Source organism: Pocillopora verrucosa, chromosome 7, assembly GCF_036669915.1.
Source record: "Pocillopora verrucosa isolate sample1 chromosome 7, ASM3666991v2, whole genome shotgun sequence".
Taxonomy (NCBI): Eukaryota; Metazoa; Cnidaria; class Anthozoa; order Scleractinia; family Pocilloporidae; genus Pocillopora; species Pocillopora verrucosa.
The window spans coordinates 7,952,823-7,960,085 of NC_089318.1; the positions used below are offsets into that span (position 1 = coordinate 7,952,823).

At 41.5% G+C, this 7,263-nt stretch overlaps 1 pseudogene; it reads right to left on the bottom strand.

Moving 5' to 3' along the window:
- Positions 1–323: 323 nt before the first annotated feature.
- Positions 324–4,453, bottom strand: LOC136282456 (sterol 26-hydroxylase, mitochondrial-like; annotated as a pseudogene).
- Positions 4,454–7,263: the final 2,810 nt, after the last annotated feature.

The following is a 7,263-nucleotide window of genomic DNA, read 5'->3' on the forward strand; positions in this document are numbered from 1 at the left end:
TATGAATGGTGACCCTCTCATGAACGGCTCCACATTCTCTGCCTCCGGTGTGTGAGAGATGTCAAACTGCTGCACGATTCTGGCCATCAGCAGATGGAGCTCTTACTCGGTAATACGTCGACCGAGGCACATACGTGTTCCGAATCCAAATGGAAGAGAAGCGAAAGCTTCTGCTGATTCGATAAGAGCGGTATCTTTGTTTTGCAATCATGTCTCTGGTTTAAACGCTTCGGCATCTTCAAAAATACTCTTATCTCGCCCTATTTTGTGAGCAAGGAATTCCACTTGAGCAGTGACCCCAGGGATATGGTAGCCCCCTAATATTATGGCTTTCCGCCGGCCAGGAGGAACTTGAAGAAGCCAGCTCGGTCACGCTCTGTTTCCTTCGATGGCTTGCATGACTTCTCAAGTTCCTTGACTCTTCTCCCGATGAATAGTTTGGCCTAATCGTACATCGTGTCAAAATTTTCGAAAAACTTTATACGTTTCTGGTTCACGTAGATCTTGTAAAACCAAGAAGGCAAAAAACCGACCTCGACCGCATTCGCCAGAAAATCTCCGACGGCTTTAATGAAGGTCTGTGCCTCTTTGTTGATTTCCTCTTCAAGACATCCAAACCTTTTGTCAAACAACATCTCCGCCACAGACCCAAACGACCATTTGGAAAGTTCATTATCGATTTCAAAAACTTTGTTTTCTCTCTCTGACCCACCAGGCTCTCGAACTGGTCGTAATCGGTGACTAAAATTGCTGATAATTTTATTGAAATCCGGAGTATAGTCGGTGACTTCTTCAGTCCAAGCATTCTTTTGCTCAGGACGCTTCGTAGCTTCTACCATTCTTCCCCATCGGCGAAAAATGCGCCAGGAATTTTCTTCCTTTTTTCCCGGTAGAAATTTAGAGACGGAAAGCACAGTCTCTCTGGATAGTTGGGATCCGATCGAAATAACTTTGCCACGTCGGTAGGATCGGATAAACTAATGCTGTCATTCGCTCTGACGGAGGGCTAACGCTCGAAACTTCGGCTTTGAAACTCTTTACGGTGGCCAATCTACCATATCAACTCAGTTGACCATATTAAATTACCCTGTTTTCCGATTGGTTTAGTTTGAATATTCACAATGCTCTTTTACAGCCCTGATTTCGACTCTAAACAAAAAGAGGATATTAAGAACATCTCCATGAAAACAACGTCACGGAAATAAGGGTTCACTTGGGTTCCGTTTCAATAGCATAGGTGAAACACTCGGGAAACTGAAAAACTTGAGAGTTAAAATCACGTGGTACATCACAAAGATATACAGCACCATATCAGCTATCATTTGAATGGTCTCAGTCACAAGTCAGAGTTAATTTGAAAGGACCCCAAGTCAAGCATGATAAAGAGAGAGCCTCATGAGAATATTGGTAAGTAGCCTTCATTATAAAGGTCACTCTAGGAATGGTAGCCTGCAGAGCAAGCGTAATTTTGGCAAGCGAGTGCTCAGTGCTCTTTGAGGTTTACAGCAGAAGGATGGGGAGAGCTAGAGTTTTAGACAGTGTGTTTTCCCGCATTTTGCATTTCGTATTCAGAGCGAAATGTTAACGGATTGGCGGATCCTGCGATTGTAGCGGTTTGCAGCTTTTATCAATTTTTGGGCCCTAAATTTGGTTTGTGCTTGGATCTTTGCGATCGTTAGAGATGTTTTCCTGTCTTCTTGTGTGTGTGCGCTACTGTAGTTTTTTTCTGTCACGGACAAGACCATTTTTTTTTAACGTTCAAACAGCGAGCAGCGCTCTGCGAACGGTCATTCTGAGACTTGTTTTCCTCTCCAACGGGTTTCGTTTAACTATCGTAGACTTCTTCAGGGAGTTTTACTGGTAACAATAAAGGCCTGTATTTATAAGCCATGGTTGGCCAATAATGGTCGCTAACCATGGCTTATAAATACAGGCGTTTAGTGTCCACTTGTAAAAATTCCTGAAGAAGTCTCACCTGGCATGATCACCGTCACCACTTCCTGTAAAAAGAAAACATCAAATTAATCACTGCATAAAATTCAGTTTTTCCAAATTATTATGAAACAATTAGCAGAGGTTTCAGGATCATCCCATGGCAAGGCGAATGGAAAAGGTCTGGGGTTACAACCCTCTTGGGAAAATAAGTTCTTTCTTTGTCCCGCCCCTGTAACACGACGAATAAAATCTGAAAAAAACTTTGTCGCACACATGGTTTACACAAAATTCACCCCCAGATGAAAATGCACAACTATATCAGGGTTCCAAGGTAAAAAAAAAACTGATCAATCAAGCAATATACACGATCAGTGAAATCGAGTTTACTTACCTGCTGGGCTGGCTGCGACTAACAACTTGGCAACAGGGTCTTGCTCGGCCTGAACAAAGAATCAGACGATCATGCAACAGAATGTTAAGGAAACACAAACAAAAGAGAATGTACGCGCGTAGCTTTTTGATGATAGGAGTGGAAGTTGACGATGAAGTTGGAGTGGTAGTTTCTCCTTGACGTCCCAACACATACATTGAATGCCTCGTGCATTAATTCAACGTGAACCTGTACTGAGTTGCTCAGATTCACTGACGAGATTCCTACACGGCTTCTGCTGTTAGGCTAAGGTATGGCTGACCACGATCAGAAAAGATGCAAACGACACAAGGGATCAACTAATGGCCTCTGATGCTGACACAAGAGTCGCTCTCGAAGCTGTTAACACAAGTCTCACGCTAAAGGTCAGTGTGTCTGAGATTTAAATTTTTTTTTTTTTGATGCGGTTTCCGCTCTGTTGACGATTGACGTAAACAGGACAAAAACTCAGCTGGAGGAAGCTAACAGTACAACAATCAAGGTGAGGTAAATTTTTAACTGACACAAAAAAGCTCAATTAATGGATGAAAACAAGACGAAAGTACATCTAAAGCCATTTGTTCATTAAATCTGGCCACCTATCAAGCTAATAATCTCAAAAACTTGAAAGGATCGTTTTGTTCATTGTTTAGTCTGCTTCGTTTCACCTTTCAGTTTTTTACACTTTGCACGCCCTCACTTCAACCCATAAATGTAATTTCGACAGTATCTACCTACCCCTCCACAAATGAAAAATATACCTACTCACCCCTTCCTAAAAATAAAAAGTAAGAAAAAATGGTCAAAATATGGTCCAAAAAATTGTTCGAAAGTGGTCCAACAGTCCATGTTTTATCCTGTACGACTTCAGCGCCTTTGGCTCAATCTGTTTATTCTAGTATCCATGCCCTATTACATGATCAGTTTCGCATCACGCCTCGTTGGAATGATAACTTCCCTTTTCCGTTCCGAAATCTTTCCCTTATGTACTTTCACTTTCTGTTCGACAGAAAGGCTTTAAACTTGTATCAGGCATTTACCTCTTCCTTAATACCATGTATACCAATTTCTATTCAGTGAAATTTATTTTTAAAGCAATTAATAAAGCGCGTTAAAATTAACCCGTTAAACCTTTAGAGTGACCAGCATTCAAATTCTCCTTACAATAATACTGTGGCGCTCATTAAGATCACGAGAATAAAGGAAATGATCGCCAACCAACGACGCTTTGATTGATAAACGAACTCTCCTTGTCAGTCCCAAATGAAAATATATAGAGAAATTATGGAGAATGTAGATGCTGATCATGATGTTAAGCAGTAAAGGGTTAAAAACAGCAGATATGGCTGCTAAGACTTACCCACCTGACTGAATTGTTCATGTGCTTGATTATTGACGAAGTCTGTTAGTGATAATTTGAACTCATTGCTGTAGTTTCGTATTTTCACAACACAGATAAGTTCGGGGCTTAATTCTTTACGGGATGATTCCGACCAATCAATCGCAATCGACTCCCTTGTCTCGCTGACAGCGAGACAAGGGAGTCACTCACAAGCGTCAACTCCTCTTTAACTGAGAAGGTTTGAAGTTGTCTGAATTAAACGATGAGTGTCACTATCATATCAATAAGTGAACCCGTGGGAATGTAAAATTCCCATAAGCGACCATGACAGGGTTAAAAATTAACCAGAAACCCCCCCCCCCAGGGCCCCAACTAACACCCGATCGACTAAATTGACTAACAAGCTTACGTTGCCAAGCAACGTGCAAACTTGCCAGGCAACCGACCACTAAGAGGCCAAATGAAAAGTGAAATTAAAAAAAAACCTTCAAAATGACACAAAATACAAAAAATACTAGACACCGAGCAAATCAACGACAACTGAAACGAAAAAAAGAAGGAAGCAACCGATTACAATTACCGATTTTTTCGTCCAAATGGAAATAGAGATTTCGTACGGACAGTTCACATGCAAACCATAAATTGCTAACGTGGGGCTAAACAAACGTTGCATTACTTTCCTTGATCTCCTCCTTCCCCCTTAGGGGATGCAAATCCAGGCTAAGCACTTCAACTTTAAGACTGGGACTCACGGGATCTCTAATCATGTTGTCATTTCAGCTTCAAAAGCTGGACTCCTCCCTGAAGCAGTTGACCTCTGCACTAAATATAACAAGCAACAAGCTAGCGAAGATCAACGACACCTTAAAAGAGGTCGGTGATATGATATCTGGTGATGATTTTTTCCGAGTAAGGCATCAGATTAATTCAGTCATCAAGAAATTATGCACGTCAAAAGACAAACTGAAAGTGTTCAAGTCCGCTGCTACTACTGCGCTGTCTTATTGCCGCGCTCTGCTTCGATGAGTGAACCCACTTTTTTTATCAAAAGCACAAACCAAATTTAGGGCCCAAAAAAATTGATAGAAAACTGCAAACCGCTACAATCGCAGGATCCGCCAATCCGTTAACATTTCGCTCTGAATACGAAATGCAAAATGCGGGAAAACACACTGTCTAAAACTCTAGCTCTCACCATCCTTCTGCTGTAAAACTCAAAGAGCACTGAGTACTCGCTTGCCAAAATTACGCTTACTCTGCAGGCTACCATTCCTAGAGTGACCTTTATAATGAAGGCTACTTAGCAATATTTTCATGAGGCTCTCTCTTTATCATGCATGACTTGGGGTCCTTTAAAATTTAACTCTTACTTGTGACTGAGACCATTCAAATGATAGCTGATATGGTGCTGTATATCTTTGTAATGTACCACGTGATTTTAACTCTCAAGTTTTTTAGGCGCCCGAGTGTTTCACCTATGTTATTGAAACGGAACCCAAGTAAACCCTTATTTTCGTGACGTTGTTTTCATGGAGATGTTTTTAATATCCTCTTTTTGTTTAGAGTCAAAATCAGGGCTGTAAAAGAGCATTGTGAATATTCAAACTAAACCAATCGAAAAACAGGGTAATTTAATATAATTAACTGAGTTGATATCGTAAATTGGCCACCGTAAAGAGTTTCAAAGCCGAAGTTTCGAGCGTTAGCCCTCCGTCAGAGCGAATGACAGCATTAGTTTATCCGATCCTACCGACGTGGCAAAGTTATTTCGATCGGATCCCAACTATCCAGAAAGACTGCACTTTCCGTCTCTAAATTTCTACCGTTAAAAAAGGAAGAAAATTACTGGCGTATTTTTCACCGATGGGGAAGAATGGCAGAAGCTACGAAGCGTCCTGAGCAAAAGAATGCTTCGACTGAAAGGAGTCACCGACTATAATCCGGATTTCAATAAAACTATTGGCAATTTTAGTCACCGATTATGATCAGTTCGAGAGCCTAGAGGGTCAGAGAGAGAAAACAAAGTTTTTGAACTCGATAATGAACTTTCCAAATGGTCGTTTGAGTCTGTGGCGGAGATGTTGTTTGAAAAAAGGTTTGGTTGTCTTAAAAAGAAATCAACAAAGATGCACAGACCTTCATTAAAGCCGTCTGAGATTTTCTGGCGAATGCGGTCGCGGTCGGTTTTTTTAGTACTTGGTTTTTTTTAAAATAGATAACACTATTCGCTGTCTTGTTTCAGATCATGTGCAGCAATGTGTATCAGGCTCACTGAATTTATCGCTTGGAGTATAGAATGCTTTGTCGCAGAATCTCCTATCAAAGGCGTTACGCCAAGAAGTCTTCCAATCATCTGTGCTTCCTTTCTTGAACACGATAATGGTTCAATATTTCTGCACCTTCCCTTGTAAATCACCTTTCCTACCACAGGGTCACCTACTATCAGTGCCCCGGTCTGACTGTGATAGTCTGGAGGACTGTCTTGAACAAGCTTTAGAGTCGTCGGAGAAGGAACTAGTCGAATCCTGCATGTCTCTGATAAATACTTGCCTCCTTCATCAGCCAAGGCTGCAAATGGCACTTGGTCCACACAGGAATCAGGGACAATTATGATTTCGGGCTGCTTGAGTAAACTGGCCAAAGGAGCGATGATTATCTTGTAACACAAGTGAAGACTTGTTTTGAAATCTTTGGCATCATAGTCACGCAGCAATGAGCGGTTGTCGTAGTGAAGTGACATCAGTTCGGTCTATCTAAAGATCGATCTTCGCAATTCTGTTCGGATAAAATGGCGCGGCTGCGGGAGGCTTCTTTAAAAAACTCATCCAACTCAGGGACTCTTTCCGGTCACCTTGTTTTTGTCCAGGCTCACTAATGAAAATTGAATGGCTCCCGTTGCTTGAATTATCCAAAACCGTACATCATTTTGACCAACCCAAATGTACAGGCATATGCAGTCCACTTCTTTTTTGATGATCTCTTGAATGCCACACCAAGATTTTGGGTCACTTGAGATCTGTTCTTGAACAGAGTACCGAGCTGCCATCAAGTCGGCCAAGCCTCTTGCCCTTCTCAGCTCTTCGACACAAAGGGCGTCTGGAGGGCAGTGGTCTAGATGACCACGTGATACCTTTAACGCCGATAGATCACTAAGGCAATGAAACTCATTCAAGTTGTTTCAAATATCCCTACTTAATAGGAGAGCCTGCTTAAGGTATTCTTTGGCCACGTCACATTTACCAAGCGATTGAAAACACAATCCTAAATCGTTGTAGTTGACTACTACTCCTTCTTTCTTACCGATTTCCATGTGAATTGTAAGGGCTTTCTCGTAATATTCTTGAGCCTTGTCATATTCACTACGCTTACAAGAAATTTTACCAAGGTTTCTGTAATCCACTGCTTCTCCGCTTCTATTATTGATACCCTTTCTAATTGCCATTGCATTCTTTACAAAGTCGTCAGCCTTGACATACTTGCCGAGTGAGAGAAACAAACCTGTAAGGTTTCTATAGCTTGTTGCTTCTCCATCCCTGTCACCAATTTCTATTCCGATAGCGAGTGCTTTCTCCTGATA